This window comes from Oncorhynchus mykiss, unplaced genomic scaffold (assembly GCF_013265735.2).
Source record: "Oncorhynchus mykiss isolate Arlee unplaced genomic scaffold, USDA_OmykA_1.1 un_scaffold_706, whole genome shotgun sequence".
NCBI lineage: Eukaryota > Metazoa > Chordata > Actinopteri > Salmoniformes > Salmonidae > Oncorhynchus > Oncorhynchus mykiss.
Window position 1 is genome coordinate 40,001 of NW_023494153.1, and position 15,752 is coordinate 55,752.

General features: G+C 45.6%; 39 non-coding genes and 10 pseudogenes across 39 annotated transcripts; all 49 read left to right on the top strand.

Annotated features, from left to right (window-relative positions):
• The first annotated feature begins 24 nt into the window (after positions 1-24).
• Positions 25-143, top strand: LOC118961905. Its single transcript, XR_005049366.1, has one exon. It is a non-coding gene; the product is annotated as a 5S ribosomal RNA (ribosomal RNA).
• A 177-nt stretch (positions 144-320) lies between these two features.
• LOC118961907 lies at positions 321-439 on the top strand. The gene has a single exon (XR_005049368.1). It is a non-coding gene; the product is annotated as a 5S ribosomal RNA (ribosomal RNA).
• A 260-nt stretch (positions 440-699) lies between these two features.
• On the top strand, positions 700-818 carry LOC118961859 (annotated as a pseudogene).
• A 177-nt stretch (positions 819-995) lies between these two features.
• On the top strand, positions 996-1,114 carry LOC118961808. Its single transcript, XR_005049323.1, has one exon. It is a non-coding gene; the product is annotated as a 5S ribosomal RNA (ribosomal RNA).
• Positions 1,115-1,291: 177 nt separating this feature from the next.
• LOC118961759 lies at positions 1,292-1,410 on the top strand. The gene has a single exon (XR_005049274.1). It is a non-coding gene; the product is annotated as a 5S ribosomal RNA (ribosomal RNA).
• Positions 1,411-1,670: 260 nt separating this feature from the next.
• Positions 1,671-1,789, top strand: LOC118961860 (annotated as a pseudogene).
• Positions 1,790-2,049: 260 nt separating this feature from the next.
• On the top strand, positions 2,050-2,168 carry LOC118961873 (annotated as a pseudogene).
• A 177-nt stretch (positions 2,169-2,345) lies between these two features.
• On the top strand, positions 2,346-2,464 carry LOC118961908. Its single transcript, XR_005049369.1, has one exon. It is a non-coding gene; the product is annotated as a 5S ribosomal RNA (ribosomal RNA).
• A 177-nt stretch (positions 2,465-2,641) lies between these two features.
• Positions 2,642-2,760, top strand: LOC118961909. Its single transcript, XR_005049370.1, has one exon. It is a non-coding gene; the product is annotated as a 5S ribosomal RNA (ribosomal RNA).
• Positions 2,761-3,020: 260 nt separating this feature from the next.
• On the top strand, positions 3,021-3,139 carry LOC118961862 (annotated as a pseudogene).
• A 177-nt stretch (positions 3,140-3,316) lies between these two features.
• Positions 3,317-3,435, top strand: LOC118961910. The gene has a single exon (XR_005049371.1). It is a non-coding gene; the product is annotated as a 5S ribosomal RNA (ribosomal RNA).
• Positions 3,436-3,695: 260 nt separating this feature from the next.
• On the top strand, positions 3,696-3,814 carry LOC118961863 (annotated as a pseudogene).
• Positions 3,815-3,991: 177 nt separating this feature from the next.
• Positions 3,992-4,110, top strand: LOC118961806. The gene has a single exon (XR_005049321.1). It is a non-coding gene; the product is annotated as a 5S ribosomal RNA (ribosomal RNA).
• Positions 4,111-4,287: 177 nt separating this feature from the next.
• On the top strand, positions 4,288-4,406 carry LOC118961911. The gene has a single exon (XR_005049372.1). It is a non-coding gene; the product is annotated as a 5S ribosomal RNA (ribosomal RNA).
• Positions 4,407-4,583: 177 nt separating this feature from the next.
• On the top strand, positions 4,584-4,702 carry LOC118961745. Its single transcript, XR_005049260.1, has one exon. It is a non-coding gene; the product is annotated as a 5S ribosomal RNA (ribosomal RNA).
• Positions 4,703-4,879: 177 nt separating this feature from the next.
• Positions 4,880-4,998, top strand: LOC118961746. The gene has a single exon (XR_005049261.1). It is a non-coding gene; the product is annotated as a 5S ribosomal RNA (ribosomal RNA).
• A 260-nt stretch (positions 4,999-5,258) lies between these two features.
• Positions 5,259-5,377, top strand: LOC118961744. Its single transcript, XR_005049259.1, has one exon. It is a non-coding gene; the product is annotated as a 5S ribosomal RNA (ribosomal RNA).
• A 260-nt stretch (positions 5,378-5,637) lies between these two features.
• LOC118961864 lies at positions 5,638-5,756 on the top strand (annotated as a pseudogene).
• A 177-nt stretch (positions 5,757-5,933) lies between these two features.
• Positions 5,934-6,052, top strand: LOC118961787. Its single transcript, XR_005049302.1, has one exon. It is a non-coding gene; the product is annotated as a 5S ribosomal RNA (ribosomal RNA).
• Positions 6,053-6,229: 177 nt separating this feature from the next.
• LOC118961765 lies at positions 6,230-6,348 on the top strand. Its single transcript, XR_005049280.1, has one exon. It is a non-coding gene; the product is annotated as a 5S ribosomal RNA (ribosomal RNA).
• A 177-nt stretch (positions 6,349-6,525) lies between these two features.
• LOC118961747 lies at positions 6,526-6,644 on the top strand. Its single transcript, XR_005049262.1, has one exon. It is a non-coding gene; the product is annotated as a 5S ribosomal RNA (ribosomal RNA).
• Positions 6,645-6,821: 177 nt separating this feature from the next.
• On the top strand, positions 6,822-6,940 carry LOC118961748. Its single transcript, XR_005049263.1, has one exon. It is a non-coding gene; the product is annotated as a 5S ribosomal RNA (ribosomal RNA).
• Positions 6,941-7,200: 260 nt separating this feature from the next.
• On the top strand, positions 7,201-7,319 carry LOC118961807. The gene has a single exon (XR_005049322.1). It is a non-coding gene; the product is annotated as a 5S ribosomal RNA (ribosomal RNA).
• A 177-nt stretch (positions 7,320-7,496) lies between these two features.
• On the top strand, positions 7,497-7,615 carry LOC118961749. Its single transcript, XR_005049264.1, has one exon. It is a non-coding gene; the product is annotated as a 5S ribosomal RNA (ribosomal RNA).
• A 177-nt stretch (positions 7,616-7,792) lies between these two features.
• On the top strand, positions 7,793-7,911 carry LOC118961751. Its single transcript, XR_005049266.1, has one exon. It is a non-coding gene; the product is annotated as a 5S ribosomal RNA (ribosomal RNA).
• A 177-nt stretch (positions 7,912-8,088) lies between these two features.
• On the top strand, positions 8,089-8,207 carry LOC118961752. Its single transcript, XR_005049267.1, has one exon. It is a non-coding gene; the product is annotated as a 5S ribosomal RNA (ribosomal RNA).
• Positions 8,208-8,467: 260 nt separating this feature from the next.
• On the top strand, positions 8,468-8,586 carry LOC118961878. Its single transcript, XR_005049339.1, has one exon. It is a non-coding gene; the product is annotated as a 5S ribosomal RNA (ribosomal RNA).
• Positions 8,587-8,763: 177 nt separating this feature from the next.
• LOC118961753 lies at positions 8,764-8,882 on the top strand. Its single transcript, XR_005049268.1, has one exon. It is a non-coding gene; the product is annotated as a 5S ribosomal RNA (ribosomal RNA).
• A 177-nt stretch (positions 8,883-9,059) lies between these two features.
• LOC118961793 lies at positions 9,060-9,178 on the top strand. Its single transcript, XR_005049308.1, has one exon. It is a non-coding gene; the product is annotated as a 5S ribosomal RNA (ribosomal RNA).
• A 177-nt stretch (positions 9,179-9,355) lies between these two features.
• LOC118961760 lies at positions 9,356-9,474 on the top strand. The gene has a single exon (XR_005049275.1). It is a non-coding gene; the product is annotated as a 5S ribosomal RNA (ribosomal RNA).
• Positions 9,475-9,651: 177 nt separating this feature from the next.
• On the top strand, positions 9,652-9,770 carry LOC118961762. Its single transcript, XR_005049277.1, has one exon. It is a non-coding gene; the product is annotated as a 5S ribosomal RNA (ribosomal RNA).
• A 260-nt stretch (positions 9,771-10,030) lies between these two features.
• LOC118961818 lies at positions 10,031-10,149 on the top strand (annotated as a pseudogene).
• A 177-nt stretch (positions 10,150-10,326) lies between these two features.
• On the top strand, positions 10,327-10,445 carry LOC118961763. Its single transcript, XR_005049278.1, has one exon. It is a non-coding gene; the product is annotated as a 5S ribosomal RNA (ribosomal RNA).
• A 260-nt stretch (positions 10,446-10,705) lies between these two features.
• On the top strand, positions 10,706-10,824 carry LOC118961879. Its single transcript, XR_005049340.1, has one exon. It is a non-coding gene; the product is annotated as a 5S ribosomal RNA (ribosomal RNA).
• Positions 10,825-11,001: 177 nt separating this feature from the next.
• On the top strand, positions 11,002-11,120 carry LOC118961795. Its single transcript, XR_005049310.1, has one exon. It is a non-coding gene; the product is annotated as a 5S ribosomal RNA (ribosomal RNA).
• A 178-nt stretch (positions 11,121-11,298) lies between these two features.
• Positions 11,299-11,417, top strand: LOC118961796. Its single transcript, XR_005049311.1, has one exon. It is a non-coding gene; the product is annotated as a 5S ribosomal RNA (ribosomal RNA).
• A 177-nt stretch (positions 11,418-11,594) lies between these two features.
• Positions 11,595-11,713, top strand: LOC118961797. Its single transcript, XR_005049312.1, has one exon. It is a non-coding gene; the product is annotated as a 5S ribosomal RNA (ribosomal RNA).
• Positions 11,714-11,973: 260 nt separating this feature from the next.
• LOC118961875 lies at positions 11,974-12,092 on the top strand (annotated as a pseudogene).
• Positions 12,093-12,269: 177 nt separating this feature from the next.
• LOC118961788 lies at positions 12,270-12,388 on the top strand. Its single transcript, XR_005049303.1, has one exon. It is a non-coding gene; the product is annotated as a 5S ribosomal RNA (ribosomal RNA).
• A 177-nt stretch (positions 12,389-12,565) lies between these two features.
• LOC118961798 lies at positions 12,566-12,684 on the top strand. Its single transcript, XR_005049313.1, has one exon. It is a non-coding gene; the product is annotated as a 5S ribosomal RNA (ribosomal RNA).
• Positions 12,685-12,944: 260 nt separating this feature from the next.
• Positions 12,945-13,063, top strand: LOC118961865 (annotated as a pseudogene).
• Positions 13,064-13,240: 177 nt separating this feature from the next.
• Positions 13,241-13,359, top strand: LOC118961764. Its single transcript, XR_005049279.1, has one exon. It is a non-coding gene; the product is annotated as a 5S ribosomal RNA (ribosomal RNA).
• Positions 13,360-13,619: 260 nt separating this feature from the next.
• Positions 13,620-13,738, top strand: LOC118961880. Its single transcript, XR_005049341.1, has one exon. It is a non-coding gene; the product is annotated as a 5S ribosomal RNA (ribosomal RNA).
• Positions 13,739-13,915: 177 nt separating this feature from the next.
• LOC118961799 lies at positions 13,916-14,034 on the top strand. Its single transcript, XR_005049314.1, has one exon. It is a non-coding gene; the product is annotated as a 5S ribosomal RNA (ribosomal RNA).
• Positions 14,035-14,211: 177 nt separating this feature from the next.
• Positions 14,212-14,330, top strand: LOC118961800. The gene has a single exon (XR_005049315.1). It is a non-coding gene; the product is annotated as a 5S ribosomal RNA (ribosomal RNA).
• Positions 14,331-14,507: 177 nt separating this feature from the next.
• Positions 14,508-14,626, top strand: LOC118961801. The gene has a single exon (XR_005049316.1). It is a non-coding gene; the product is annotated as a 5S ribosomal RNA (ribosomal RNA).
• Positions 14,627-14,886: 260 nt separating this feature from the next.
• On the top strand, positions 14,887-15,005 carry LOC118961866 (annotated as a pseudogene).
• Positions 15,006-15,182: 177 nt separating this feature from the next.
• LOC118961754 lies at positions 15,183-15,301 on the top strand. The gene has a single exon (XR_005049269.1). It is a non-coding gene; the product is annotated as a 5S ribosomal RNA (ribosomal RNA).
• A 177-nt stretch (positions 15,302-15,478) lies between these two features.
• Positions 15,479-15,597, top strand: LOC118961802. Its single transcript, XR_005049317.1, has one exon. It is a non-coding gene; the product is annotated as a 5S ribosomal RNA (ribosomal RNA).
• The last annotated feature ends 155 nt before the right edge of the window (positions 15,598-15,752 follow it).

The following is a 15,752-nucleotide window of genomic DNA, read 5'->3' on the forward strand; positions in this document are numbered from 1 at the left end:
ATCCACTTTTTGAGGGTGCCTTTCGCTTACGGCCACACCGGCCTGAGTACTCCTGATCTCGTCCGATCTCGGAAGCTAAGCAGGGTCGGGCCTGGTTAGTACTTGGATGGGAGACCGCCTGGGAATACCAGGTGCTGTAAGCTTTTTGTCACTGCCTTGTGGAATTTCAACTCTTTGTCCGTTTTTTCCCACAAGGCTGAAATATGTGCCCTCGCTTTGAAATAAGTAAGCAAGGTTAGTTTGTATTTCATCCAACAATCTGTGCTACAAATTATGGCTACAGTATATGCAATTTCATCCACTTTTTGAGGGTGCCTTTCGCTTACGGCCACACCGGCCTGAGTACTCCTGATCTCGTCCGATCTCGGAAGCTAAGCAGGGTCGGGCCTGGTTAGTACTTGGATGGGAGACCGCCTGGGAATACCAGGTGCTGTAAGCTTTTTGTCACTGCCTTGTGGAATTTCAACTCTTTGTCCGTTTTTTCCCACAAGGCTGAAATATGTGCCCTCGCTTTGAAATAAGTAAGCAAGGTTAGTTTGTATTTCATCCAACAATCTGTGCTACAAATTATGGCTACAGTATATGCAATTTCTTCCACTTTTTGAGTGACACAAAGATGCTTATCTAAATGGTGGAAATGCAACAGCTGTTAATCAGGCTCACTTTGACTTTACATAGTGCACCAAGAGATAGTTTCTCACTTACGGCAACACCGGCCTGAGTACGCCTGATCTCGTCCGATCTCGGAAGCTAAGCAGGGTCGGGCCTGGTTAGTACTTGGATGGGAGACAGCCTGGCAATACCAGGTGCTGTAAGCTTTTTGTCACTGCCTTGTGGAATTTCAACTCTTTGTCCGTTTTTTCTCACAAGGCTGAAATATGTGCCCTCGCTTTGAAATAAGTAAGCAAGGTTAGTTTGTATTTCATCCAACAATCTGTGCTACAAATTATGGCTACAGTATATGCAATTTCATCCACTTTTTGAGGGTGCCTTTCGCTTACGGCCACACCGGCCTGAGTACTCCTGAGCTCGTCCGATCTCGGAAGCTAAGCAGGGTCGGGCCTGGTTAGTACTTGGATGGGAGACCGCCTGGGAATACCAGGTGCTGTAAGCTTTTTGTCACTGCCTTGTGGAATTTCAACTCTTTGTCCGTTTTTTCTCACAAGGCTGAAATATGTGCCCTCGCTTTGAAATAAGTAAGCAAGGTTAGTTTGTATTTCATCCAACAATCTGTGCTACAAATTATGGCTACAGTATATGCAATTTCATCCACTTTTTGAGGGTGCCTTTCGCTTACGGCCACACCGGCCTGGGTACTCCTGATCTCGTCCGATCTCGGAAGCTAAGCAGGGTCGGGCCTGGTTAGTACTTGGATGGGAGACCGCCTGGGAATACCAGGTGCTGTAAGCTTTTTGTCACTGCCTTGTGGAATTTCAACTCTTTGTCCGTTTTTTCCCACAAGGCTGAAATATGTGCCCTCGCTTTGAAATAAGTAAGCAAGGTTAGTTTGTATTTCATCCAACAATCTGTGCTACAAATTATGGCTACAGTATATGCAATTTCTTCCACTTTTTGAGTGACACAAAGATGCTTATCTAAATGGTGGAAATGCAACAGCTGTTAATCAGGCTCACTTTGACTTTACATAGTGCACCAAGAGATAGTTTCTCACTTACGGCAACACCGGCCTGAGTACGCCTGATCTCGTCCGATCTCGGAAGCTAAGCAGGGTCGGGCCTGGTTAGTACTTGGATGGGAGACAGCCTGGCAATACCAGGTGCTGTAAGCTTTTTGTCACTGCCTTGTGGAATTTCAACTCTTTGTCCGTTTTTTCCCACAAGGCTGAAATATGTGCCCTCGCTTTGAAATAAGTAAGCAAGGTTAGTTTGTATTTCATCCAACAATCTGTGCTACAAATTATGGCTACAGTATATGCAATTTCTTCCACTTTTTGAGTGACACAAAGATGCTTATCTAAATGGTGGAAATGCAACAGCTGTTAATCAGGCTCACTTTGACTTTACATAGTGCACCAAGAGATAGTTTCTCACTTACGGCAACACCGGCCTGAGTACGCCTGATCTCGTCCGATCTCGGAAGCTAAGCAGGGTCGGGCCTGGTTAGTACTTGGATGGGACACAGCCTGGCAATACCAGGTGCTGTAAGCTTTTTGTCACTGCCTTGTGGAATTTCAACTCTTTGTCCGTTTTTTCCCACAAGGCTGAAATATGTGCCCTCGCTTTGAAATAAGTAAGCAAGGTTAGTTTGTATTTCATCCAACAATCTGTGCTACAAATTATGGCTACAGTATATGCAATTTCATCCACTTTTTGAGGGTGCCTTTCGCTTACGGCCACACCGGCCTGAGTACTCCTGATCTCGTCCGATCTCGGAAGCTAAGCAGGGTCGGGCCTGGTTAGTACTTGGATGGGAGACCGCCTGGGAATACCAGGTGCTGTAAGCTTTTTGTCACTGCCTTGTGGAATTTCAACTCTTTGTCCGTTTTTTCCCACAAGGCTGAAATATGTGCCCTCGCTTTGAAATAAGTAAGCAAGGTTAGTTTGTATTTCATCCAACAATCTGTGCTACAAATTATGGCTACAGTATATGCAATTTCATCCACTTTTTGAGGGTGCCTTTTGCTTACGGCCACACCGGCCTGAGTACTCCTGATCTCGTCCGATCTCGGAAGCTAAGCAGGGTCGGGCCTGGTTAGTACTTGGATGGGAGACCGCCTGGGAATACCAGGTGCTGTAAGCTTTTTGTCACTGCCTTGTGGAATTTCAACTCTTTGTCCGTTTTTTCCCACAAGGCTGAAATATGTGCCCTCGCTTTGAAATAAGTAAGCAAGGTTAGTTTGTATTTCATCCAACAATCTGTGCTACAAATTATGGCTACAGTATATGCAATTTCTTCCACTTTTTGAGTGACACAAAGATGCTTATCTAAATGGTGGAAATGCAACAGCTGTTAATCAGGCTCACTTTGACTTTACATAGTGCACCAAGAGATAGTTTCTCACTTACGGCAACACCGGCCTGAGTACGCCTGATCTCGTCCGATCTCGGAAGCTAAGCAGGGTCGGGCCTGGTTAGTACTTGGATGGGAGACAGCCTGGCAATACCAGGTGCTGTAAGCTTTTTGTCACTGCCTTGTGGAATTTCAACTCTTTGTCCGTTTTTTCCCACAAGGCTGAAATATGTGCCCTCGCTTTGAAATAAGTAAGCAAGGTTAGTTTGTATTTCATCCAACAATCTGTGCTACAAATTATGGCTACAGTATATGCAATTTCATCCACTTTTTGAGGGTGCCTTTCGCTTACGGCCACACCGGCCTGAGTACTCCTGATCTCGTCCGATCTCGGAAGCTAAGCAGGGTCGGGCCTGGTTAGTACTTGGATGGGAGACCGCCTGGGAATACCAGGTGCTGTAAGCTTTTTGTCACTGCCTTGTGGAATTTCAACTCTTTGTCCGTTTTTTCTCACAAGGCTGAAATATGTGCCCTCGCTTTGAAATAAGTAAGCAAGGTTAGTTTGTATTTCATCCAACAATCTGTGCTACAAATTATGGCTACAGTATATGCAATTTCTTCCACTTTTTGAGTGACACAAAGATGCTTATCTAAATGGTGGAAATGCAACAGCTGTTAATCAGGCTCACTTTGACTTTACATAGTGCACCAAGAGATAGTTTCTCACTTACGGCAACACCGGCCTGAGTACGCCTGATCTCGTCCGATCTCGGAAGCTAAGCAGGGTCGGGCCTGGTTAGTACTTGGATGGGAGACAGCCTGGCAATACCAGGTGCTGTAAGCTTTTTGTCACTGCCTTGTGGAATTTCAACTCTTTGTCCGTTTTTTCCCACAAGGCTGAAATATGTGCCCTCGCTTTGAAATAAGTAAGCAAGGTTAGTTTGTATTTCATCCAACAATCTGTGCTACAAATTATGGCTACAGTATATGCAATTTCATCCACTTTTTGAGGGTGCCTTTCGCTTACGGCCACACCGGCCTGAGTACTCCTGATCTCGTCCGATCTCGGAAGCTAAGCAGGGTCGGGCCTGGTTAGTACTTGGATGGGAGACCGCCTGGGAATACCAGGTGCTGCAAGCTTTTTGTCACTGCCTTGTGGAATTTCAACTCTTTGTCCGTTTTTTCCCACAAGGCTGAAATATGTGCCCTCGCTTTGAAATAAGTAAGCAAGGTTAGTTTGTATTTCATCCAACAATCTGTGCTACAAATTATGGCTACAGTATATGCAATTTCATCCACTTTTTGAGGGTGCCTTTCGCTTACGGCCACACCGGCCTGAGTACTCCTGATCTCGTCCGATCTCGGAAGCTAAGCAGGGTCGGGCCTGGTTAGTACTTGGATGGGAGACCGCCTGGGAATACCAGGTGCTGTAAGCTTTTTGTCACTGCCTTGTGGAATTTCAACTCTTTGTCCGTTTTTTCCCACAAGGCTGAAATATGTGCCCTCGCTTTGAAATAAGTAAGCAAGGTTAGTTTGTATTTCATCCAACAATCTGTGCTACAAATTATGGCTACAGTATATGCAATTTCATCCACTTTTTGAGGGTGCCTTTCGCTTACGGCCACACCGGCCTGAGTACTCCTGATCTCGTCCGATCTCGGAAGCTAAGCAGGGTCGGGCCTGGTTAGTACTTGGATGGGAGACCGCCTGGGAATACCAGGTGCTGTAAGCTTTTTGTCACTGCCTTGTGGAATTTCAACTCTTTGTCCGTTTTTTCCCACAAGGCTGAAATATGTGCCCTCGCTTTGAAATAAGTAAGCAAGGTTAGTTTGTATTTCATCCAACAATCTGTGCTACAAATTATGGCTACAGTATATGCAATTTCATCCACTTTTTGAGGGTGCCTTTCGCTTACGGCCACACCGGCCTGAGTACTCCTGATCTCGTCCGATCTCGGAAGCTAAGCAGGGTCGGGCCTGGTTAGTACTTGGATGGGAGACCGCCTGGGAATACCAGGTGCTGTAAGCTTTTTGTCACTGCCTTGTGGAATTTCAACTCTTTGTCCGTTTTTTCCCACAAGGCTGAAATATGTGCCCTCGCTTTGAAATAAGTAAGCAAGGTTAGTTTGTATTTCATCCAACAATCTGTGCTACAAATTATGGCTACAGTATATGCAATTTCTTCCACTTTTTGAGTGACACAAAGATGCTTATCTAAATGGTGGAAATGCAACAGCTGTTAATCAGGCTCACTTTGACTTTACATAGTGCACCAAGAGATAGTTTCTTGCTTACGGCCACACCGGCCTGAGTACACCTGATCTCGTCCGATCTCGGAAGCTAAGCAGGGTCGGGCCTGGTTAGTACTTGGATGGGAGACCGCCTGGGAATACCAGGTGCTGTAAGCTTTTTGTCACTGCCTTGTGGAATTTCAACTCTTTGTCCGTTTTTTCCCACAAGGCTGAAATATGTGCCCTCGCTTTGAAATAAGTAAGCAAGGTTAGTTTGTATTTCATCCAACAATCTGTGCTACAAATTATGGCTACAGTATATGCAATTTCTTCCACTTTTTGAGTGACACAAAGATGCTTATCTAAATGGTGGAAATGCAACAGCTGTTAATCAGGCTCACTTTGACTTTACATAGTGCACCAAGAGATAGTTTCTCACTTACGGCAACACCGGCCTGAGTACGCCTGATCTCGTCCGATCTCGGAAGCTAAGCAGGGTCGGGCCTGGTTAGTACTTGGATGGGAGACAGCCTGGCAATACCAGGTGCTGTAAGCTTTTTGTCACTGCCTTGTGGAATTTCAACTCTTTGTCCGTTTTTTCCCACAAGGCTGAAATATGTGCCCTCGCTTTGAAATAAGTAAGCAAGGTTAGTTTGTATTTCATCCAACAATCTGTGCTACAAATTATGGCTACAGTATATGCAATTTCATCCACTTTTTGAGGGTGCCTTTGGCTTACGGCCACACCGGCCTGAGTACTCCTGATCTCGTCCGATCTCGGAAGCTAAGCAGGGTCGGGCCTGGTAAGTACTTGGATGGGAGACCGCCTGGGAATACCAGGTGCTGTAAGCTTTTTGTCACTGCCTTGTGGAATTTCAACTCTTTGTCCGTTTTTTCCCACAAGGCTGAAATATGTGCCCTCGCTTTGAAATAAGTAAGCAAGGTTAGTTTGTATTTCATCCAACAATCTGTGCTACAAATTATGGCTACAGTATATGCAATTTCATCCACTTTTTGAGGGTGCCTTTCGCTTACGGCCACACCGGCCTGAGTACTCCTGATCTCGTCCGATCTCGGAAGCTAAGCAGGGTCGGGCCTGGTTAGTACTTGGATGGGAGACCGCCTGGGAAAACCAGGTGCTGTAAGCTTTTTGTCACTGCCTTGTGGAATTTCAACTCTTTGTCCGTTTTTTCCCACAAGGCTGAAATATGTGCCCTCGCTTTGAAATAAGTAAGCAAGGTTAGTTTGTATTTCATCCAACAATCTGTGCTACAAATTATGGCTACAGTATATGCAATTTCATCCACTTTTTGAGGGTGCCTTTCGCTTACGGCCACACCGGCCTGAGTACTCCTGATCTCGTCCGATCTCGGAAGCTAAGCAGGGTCGGGCCTGGTTAGTACTTGGATGGGAGACCGCCTGGGAATACCAGGTGCTGTAAGCTTTTTGTCACTGCCTTGTGGAATTTCAACTCTTTGTCCGTTTTTTCCCACAAGGCTGAAATATGTGCCCTCGCTTTGAAATAAGTAAGCAAGGTTAGTTTGTATTTCATCCAACAATCTGTGCTACAAATTATGGCTACAGTATATGCAATTTCATCCACTTTTTGAGGGTGCCTTTCGCTTACGGCCACACCGGCCTGAGTACTCCTGATCTCGTCCGATCTCGGAAGCTAAGCAGGGTCGGGCCTGGTTAGTACTTGGATGGGAGACCGCCTGGGAATACCAGGTGCTGTAAGCTTTTTGTCACTGCCTTGTGGAATTTCAACTCTTTGTCCGTTTTTTCCCACAAGGCTGAAATATGTGCCCTCGCTTTGAAATAAGTAAGCAAGGTTAGTTTGTATTTCATCCAACAATCTGTGCTACAAATTATGGCTACAGTATATGCAATTTCTTCCACTTTTTGAGTGACACAAAGATGCTTATCTAAATGGTGGAAATGCAACAGCTGTTAATCAGGCTCACTTTGACTTTACATAGTGCACCAAGAGATAGTTTCTTGCTTACGGCCACACCGGCCTGAGTACGCCTGATCTCGTCCGATCTCGGAAGCTAAGCAGTGTCGGGCCTGGTTAGTACTTGGATGGGAGACCGCCTGGGAATACCAGGTGCTGTAAGCTTTTTGTCACTGCCTTGTGGAATTTCAACTCTTTGTCCGTTTTTTCCCACAAGGCTGAAATATGTGCCCTCGCTTTGAAATAAGTAAGCAAGGTTAGTTTGTATTTCATCCAACAATCTGTGCTACAAATTATGGCTACAGTATATGCAATTTCATCCACTTTTTGAGGGTGCCTTTCGCTTACGGCCACACCGGCCTGAGTACTCCTGATCTCGTCCGATCTCGGAAGCTAAGCAGGGTCGGGCCTGGTTAGTACTTGGATGGGAGACCGCCTGGGAATACCAGGTGCTGTAAGCTTTTTGTCACTGCCTTGTGGAATTTCAACTCTTTGTCCGTTTTTTCCCACAAGGCTGAAATATGTGCCCTCGCTTTGAAATAAGTAAGCAAGGTTAGTTTGTATTTCATCCAACAATCTGTGCTACAAATTATGGCTACAGTATATGCAATTTCATCCACTTTTTGAGGGTGCCTTTCGCTTACGGCCACACCGGCCTGAGTACTCCTGATCTCGTCCGATCTCGGAAGCTAAGCAGGGTCGGGCCTGGTTAGTACTTGGATGGGAGACCGCCTGGGAATACCAGGTGCTGTAAGCTTTTTGTCACTGCCTTGTGGAATTTCAACTCTTTGTCCGTTTTTTCCCACAAGGCTGAAATATGTGCCCTCGCTTTGAAATAAGTAAGCAAGGTTAGTTTGTATTTCATCCAACAATCTGTGCTACAAATTATGGCTACAGTATATGCAATTTCATCCACTTTTTGAGGGTGCCTTTCGCTTACGGCCACACCGGCCTGAGTACTCCTGATCTCGTCCGATCTCGGAAGCTAAGCAGGGTCGGGCCTGGTTAGTACTTGGATGGGAGACCGCCTGGGAATACCAGGTGCTGTAAGCTTTTTGTCACTGCCTTGTGGAATTTCAACTCTTTGTCCGTTTTTTCCCACAAGGTTGAAATATGTGCCCTCGCTTTGAAATAAGTAAGCAAGGTTAGTTTGTATTTCATCCAACAATCTGTGCTACAAATTATGGCTACAGTATATGCAATTTCTTCCACTTTTTGAGTGACACAAAGATGCTTATCTAAATGGTGGAAATGCAACAGCTGTTAATCAGGCTCACTTTGACTTTACATAGTGCACCAAGAGATAGTTTCTTGCTTACGGCCACACCGGCCTGAGTACGCCTGATCTCGTCCGATCTCGGAAGCTAAGCAGGGTCGGGCCTGGTTAGTACTTGGATGGGAGACCGCCTGGGAATACCAGGTGCTGTAAGCTTTTTGTCACTGCCTTGTGGAATTTCAACTCTTTGTCCGTTTTTTCCCACAAGGCTGAAATATGTGCCCTCGCTTTGAAATAAGTAAGCAAGGTTAGTTTGTATTTCATCCAACAATCTGTGCTACAAATTATGGCTACAGTATATGCAATTTCATCCACTTTTTGAGGGTGCCTTTCGCTTACGGCCACACCGGCCTGAGTACTCCTGATCTCGTCCGATCTCGGAAGCTAAGCAGGGTCGGGCCTGGTTAGTACTTGGATGGGAGACCGCCTGGGAATACCAGGTGCTGTAAGCTTTTTGTCACTGCCTTGTGGAATTTCAACTCTTTGTCCGTTTTTTCCCACAAGGCTGAAATATGTGCCCTCGCTTTGAAATAAGTAAGCAAGGTTAGTTTGTATTTCATCCAACAATCTGTGCTACAAATTATGGCTACAGTATATGCAATTTCATCCACTTTTTGAGGGTGCCTTTCGCTTACGGCCACACCGGCCTGAGTACTTCTGATCTCGTCCGATCTCGGAAGCTAAGCAGGGTCGGGCCTGGTTAGTACTTGGATGGGAGACCGCCTGGGAATACCAGGTGCTGTAAGCTTTTTGTCACTGCCTTGTGGAATTTCAACTCTTTGTCCGTTTTTTCCCACAAGGCTGAAATATGTGCCCTCGCTTTGAAATAAGTAAGCAAGGTTAGTTTGTATTTCATCCAACAATCTGTGCTACAAATTATGGCTACAGTATATGCAATTTCATCCACTTTTTGAGGGTGCCTTTCGCTTACGGCCACACCGGCCTGGGTACTCCTGATCTCGTCCGATCTCGGAAGCTAAGCAGGGTCGGGCCTGGTTAGTACTTGGATGGGAGACCGCCTGGGAATACCAGGTGCTGTAAGCTTTTTGTCACTGCCTTGTGGAATTTCAACTCTTTGTCCGTTTTTTCCCACAAGGCTGAAATATGTGCCCTCGCTTTGAAATAAGTAAGCAAGGTTAGTTTGTATTTCATCCAACAATCTGTGCTACAAATTATGGCTACAGTATATGCAATTTCATCCACTTTTTGAGGGTGCCTTTCGCTTACGGCCACACCGGCCTGGGTACTCCTGATCTCGTCCGATCTCGGAAGCTAAGCAGGGTCGGGCCTGGTTAGTACTTGGATGGGAGACCGCCTGGGAATACCAGGTGCTGTAAGCTTTTTGTCACTGCCTTGTGGAATTTCAACTCTTTGTCCGTTTTTTCCCACAAGGCTGAAATATGTGCCCTCGCTTTGAAATAAGTAAGCAAGGTTAGTTTGTATTTCATCCAACAATCTGTGCTACAAATTATGGCTACAGTATATGCAATTTCTTCCACTTTTTGAGTGACACAAAGATGCTTATCTAAATGGTGGAAATGCAACAGCTGTTAATCAGGCTCACTTTGACTTTACATAGTGCACCAAGAGATAGTTTCTCGCTTACGGCCACACCGGCCTGAGTACGCCTGATCTCGTCCGATCTCGGAAGCTAAGCAGGGTCGGGCCTGGTTAGTACTTGGATGGGAGACAGCCTGGCAATACCAGGTGCTGTAAGCTTTTTGTCACTGCCTTGTGGAATTTCAACTCTTTGTCCGTTTTTTCCCACAAGGCTGAAATATGTGCCCTCGCTTTGAAATAAGTAAGCAAGGTTAGTTTGTATTTCATCCAACAATCTGTGCTACAAATTATGGCTACAGTATATGCAATTTCATCCACTTTTTGAGGGTGCCTTTCGCTTACGGCCACACCGGCCTGGGTACTCCTGATCTCGTCCGATCTCGGAAGCTAAGCAGGGTCGGGCCTGGTTAGTACTTGGATGGGAGACCGCCTGGGAATACCAGGTGCTGTAAGCTTTTTGTCACTGCCTTGTGGAATTTCAACTCTTTGTCCGTTTTTTCCCACAAGGCTGAAATATGTGCCCTCGCTTTGAAATAAGTAAGCAAGGTTAGTTTGTATTTCATCCAACAATCTGTGCTACAAATTATGGCTACAGTATATGCAATTTCTTCCACTTTTTGAGTGACACAAAGATGCTTATCTAAATGGTGGAAATGCAACAGCTGTTAATCAGGCTCACTTTGACTTTACATAGTGCACCAAGAGATAGTTTCTCGCTTACGGCCACACCGGCCTGAGTACGCCTGATCTCGTCCGATCTCGGAAGCTAAGCAGGGTCGGGCCTGGTTAGTACTTGGATGGGAGACCGCCTGGGAATACCAGGTGCTGTAAGCTTTTTGTCACTGCCTTGTGGAATTTCAACTCTTTGTCCGTTTTTTCCCACAAGGCTGAAATATGTGCCCTCGCTTTGAAATAAGTAAGCAAGGTTAGTTTGTATTTCATCCAACAATCTGTGCTACAAATTATGGCTACAGTATATGCAATTTCATCCACTTTTTGAGGGTGCCTTTAGCTTACGGCCACACCGGCCTGAGTACTTCTGATCTCGTCCGATCTCGGAAGCTAAGCAGGGTCGGGCCTGGTTAGTACTTGGATGGGAGACCGCCTGGGAATACCAGGTGCTGTAAGCTTTTTGTCACTGCCTTGTGGAATTTCAACTCTTTGTCCGTTTTTTTCCCACAAGGCTGAAATATGTGCCCTCGCTTTGAAATAAGTAAGCAAGGTTAGTTTGTATTTCATCCAACAATCTGTGCTACAAATTATGGCTACAGTATATGCAATTTCATCCACTTTTTGAGGGTGCCTTTAGCTTACGGCCACACCGGCCTGAGTACTTCTGATCTCGTCCGATCTCGGAAGCTAAGCAGGGTCGGGCCTGGTTAGTACTTGGATGGGAGACCGCCTGGGAATACCAGGTGCTGTAAGCTTTTTGTCACTGCCTTGTGGAATTTCAACTCTTTGTCCGTTTTTTCCCACAAGGCTGAAATATGTGCCCTCGCTTTGAAATAAGTAAGCAAGGTTAGTTTGTATTTCATCCAACAATCTGTGCTACAAATTATGGCTACAGTATATGCAATTTCATCCACTTTTTGAGGGTGCCTTTAGCTTACGGCCACACCGGCCTGAGTACTTCTGATCTCGTCCGATCTCGGAAGCTAAGCAGGGTCGGGCCTGGTTAGTACTTGGATGGGAGACCGCCTGGGAATACCAGGTGCTGTAAGCTTTTTGTCACTGCCTTGTGGAATTTCAACTCTTTGTCCGTTTTTTCCCACAAGGCTGAAATATGTGCCCTCGCTTTGAAATAAGTAAGCAAGGTTAGTTTGTATTTCATCCAACAATCTGTGCTACAAATTATGGCTACAGTATATGCAATTTCTTCCACTTTTTGAGTGACACAAAGATGCTTATCTAAATGGTGGAAATGCAACAGCTGTTAATCAGGCTCACTTTGACTTTACATAGTGCACCAAGAGATAGTTTCTCACTTACGGCAACACCGGCCTGAGTACGCCTGATCTCGTCCGTTCTCGGAAGCTAAGCAGGGTCGGGCCTGGTTAGTACTTGGATGGGAGACAGCCTGGCAATACCAGGTGCTGTAAGCTTTTTGTCACTGCCTTGTGGAATTTCAACTCTTTGTCCGTTTTTTCCCACAAGGCTGAAATATGTGCCCTCGCTTTGAAATAAGTAAGCAAGGTTAGTTTGTATTTCATCCAACAATCTGTGCTACAAATTATGGCTACAGTATATGCAATTTCATCCACTTTTTGAGGGTGCCTTTCGCTTACGGCCACACCGGCCTGAGTACTCCTGATCTCGTCCGATCTCGGAAGCTAAGCAGGGTCGGGCCTGTTTAGTACTTGGATGGGAGACCGCCTGGGAATACCAGGTGCTGTAAGCTTTTTGTCACTGCCTTGTGGAATTTCAACTCTTTGTCCGTTTTTTCCCACAAGGCTGAAATATGTGCCCTCGCTTTGAAATAAGTAAGCAAGGTTAGTTTGTATTTCATCCAACAATCTGTGCTACAAATTATGGCTACAGTATATGCAATTTCATCCACTTTTTGAGGGTGCCTTTCGCTTACGGCCACACCGGCCTGAGTACTTCTGATCTCGTCCGATCTCGGAAGCTAAGCAGGGTCGGGCCTGGTTAGTACTTGGATGGGAGACCGCCTGGGAATACCAGGTGCTGTAAGCTTTTTGTCACTGCCTTGTGGAATTTCAACTCTTTGTCCGTTTTTTCCCACAAGGCTGAAATATGTGCCCTCGCTTTGAAATAAGTAAGCAAGGTTAGTTTGTATTTCATCCAACAATCTGTGCTACAAATTATGGCTACAGTATATGCAATTTCTTCCACTTTTTGAGTGACACAAAGATGCTTATCTAAATGGTGGAAATGCAACAGCTGTTAATCAGGCTCACTTTGACTTTACATAGTGCACCAAGAGATAGTTTCTCACTTACGGCAACACCGGCCTGAGTACGCCTGATCTCGTCCGATCTCGGAAGCTAAGCAGGGTCGGGCCTGGTTAGTACTTGGATGGGAGACAGCCTGGCAATACCAGGTGCTGTAAGCTTTTTGTCACTGCCTTGTGGAATTTCAACTCTTTGTCCGTTTTTTCCCACAAGGCTGAAATATGTGCCCTCGCTTTGAAATAAGTAAGCAAGGTTAGTTTGTATTTCATCCAACAATCTGTGCTACAAATTATGGCTACAGTATATGCAATTTCATCCACTTTTTGAGGGTGCCTTTCGCTTACGGCCACACCGGCCTGGGTACTCCTGATCTCGTCCGATCTCGGAAGCTAAGCAGGGTCGGGCCTGGTTAGTACTTGGATGGGAGACCGCCTGGGAATACCAGGTGCTGTAAGCTTTTTGTCACTGCCTTGTGGAATTTCAACTCTTTGTCCGTTTTTTCCCACAAGGCTGAAATATGTGCCCTCGCTTTGAAATAAGTAAGCAAGGTTAGTTTGTATTTCATCCAACAATCTGTGCTACAAATTATGGCTACAGTATATGCAATTTCTTCCACTTTTTGAGTGACACAAAGATGCTTATCTAAATGGTGGAAATGCAACAGCTGTTAATCAGGCTCACTTTGACTTTACATAGTGCACCAAGAGATAGTTTCTCGCTTACGGCCACACCGGCCTGAGTACGCCTGATCTCGTCCGATCTCGGAAGCTAAGCAGGGTCGGGCCTGGTTAGTACTTGGATGGGAGACCGCCTGGGAATACCAGGTGCTGTAAGCTTTTTGTCACTGCCTTGTGGAATTTCAACTCTTTGTCCGTTTTTTCCCACAAGGCTGAAATATGTGCCCTCGCTTTGAAATAAGTAAGCAAGGTTAGTTTGTATTTCATCCAACAATCTGTGCTACAAATTATGGCTACAGTATATGCAATTTCATCCACTTTTTGAGGGTGCCTTTAGCTTACGGCCACACCGGCCTGAGTACTTCTGATCTCGTCCGATCTCGGAAGCTAAGCAGGGTCGGGCCTGGTTAGTACTTGGATGGGAGACCGCCTGGGAATACCAGGTGCTGTAAGCTTTTTGTCACTGCCTTGTGGAATTTCAACTCTTTGTCCGTTTTTTCCCACAAGGCTGAAATATGTGCCCTCGCTTTGAAATAAGTAAGCAAGGTTAGTTTGTATTTCATCCAACAATCTGTGCTACAAATTATGGCTACAGTATATGCAATTTCATCCACTTTTTGAGGGTGCCTTTAGCTTACGGCCACACCGGCCTGAGTACTTCTGATCTCGTCCGATCTCGGAAGCTAAGCAGGGTCGGGCCTGGTTAGTACTTGGATGGGAGACCGCCTGGGAATACCAGGTGCTGTAAGCTTTTTGTCACTGCCTTGTGGAATTTCAACTCTTTGTCCGTTTTTTCCCACAAGGCTGAAATATGTGCCCTCGCTTTGAAATAAGTAAGCAAGGTTAGTTTGTATTTCATCCAACAATCTGTGCTACAAATTATGGCTACAGTATATGCAATTTCATCCACTTTTTGAGGGTGCCTTTAGCTTACGGCCACACCGGCCTGAGTACTTCTGATCTCGTCCGATCTCGGAAGCTAAGCAGGGTCGGGCCTGGTTAGTACTTGGATGGGAGACCGCCTGGGAATACCAGGTGCTGTAAGCTTTTTGTCACTGCCTTGTGGAATTTCAACTCTTTGTCCGTTTTTTCCCACAAGGCTGAAATATGTGCCCTCGCTTTGAAATAAGTAAGCAAGGTTAGTTTGTATTTCATCCAACAATCTGTGCTACAAATTATGGCTACAGTATATGCAATTTCTTCCACTTTTTGAGTGACACAAAGATGCTTATCTAAATGGTGGAAATGCAACAGCTGTTAATCAGGCTCACTTTGACTTTACATAGTGCACCAAGAGATAGTTTCTCACTTACGGCAACACCGGCCTGAGTACGCCTGATCTCGTCCGATCTCGGAAGCTAAGCAGGGTCGGGCCTGGTTAGTACTTGGATGGGAGACAGCCTGGCAATACCAGGTGCTGTAAGCTTTTTGTCACTGCCTTGTGGAATTTCAACTCTTTGTCCGTTTTTTCCCACAAGGCTGAAATATGTGCCCTCGCTTTGAAATAAGTAAGCAAGGTTAGTTTGTATTTCATCCAACAATCTGTGCTACAAATTATGGCTACAGTATATGCAATTTCATCCACTTTTTGAGGGTGCCTTTCGCTTACGGCCACACCGGCCTGAGTACTCCTGATCTCGTCCGATCTCGGAAGCTAAGCAGGGTCGGGCCTGGTTAGTACTTGGATGGGAGACCGCCTGGGAATACCAGGTGCTGTAAGCTTTTTGTCACTGCCTTGTGGAATTTCAACTCTTTGTCCGTTTTTTCCCACAAGGCTGAAATATGTGCCCTCGCTTTGAAATAAGTAAGCAAGGTTAGTTTGTATTTCATCCAACAATCTGTGCTACAAATTATGGCTACAGTATATGCAATTTCATCCACTTTTTGAGGGTGCCTTTCGCTTACGGCCACACCGGCCTGAGTACTTCTGATCTCGTCCGATCTCGGAAGCTAAGCAGGGTCGGGCCTGGTTAGTACTTGGATGGGAGACCGCCTGGGAATACCAGGTGCTGTAAGCTTTTTGTCACTGCCTTGTGGAATTTCAACTCTTTGTCCGTTTTTTCCCACAAGGCTGAAATATGTGCCCTCGCTTTGAAATAAGTAAGCAAGGTTAGTTTGTATTTCATCCAACAATCTGTGCTACAAATTATGGCTACAGTATATGCAATTTCTT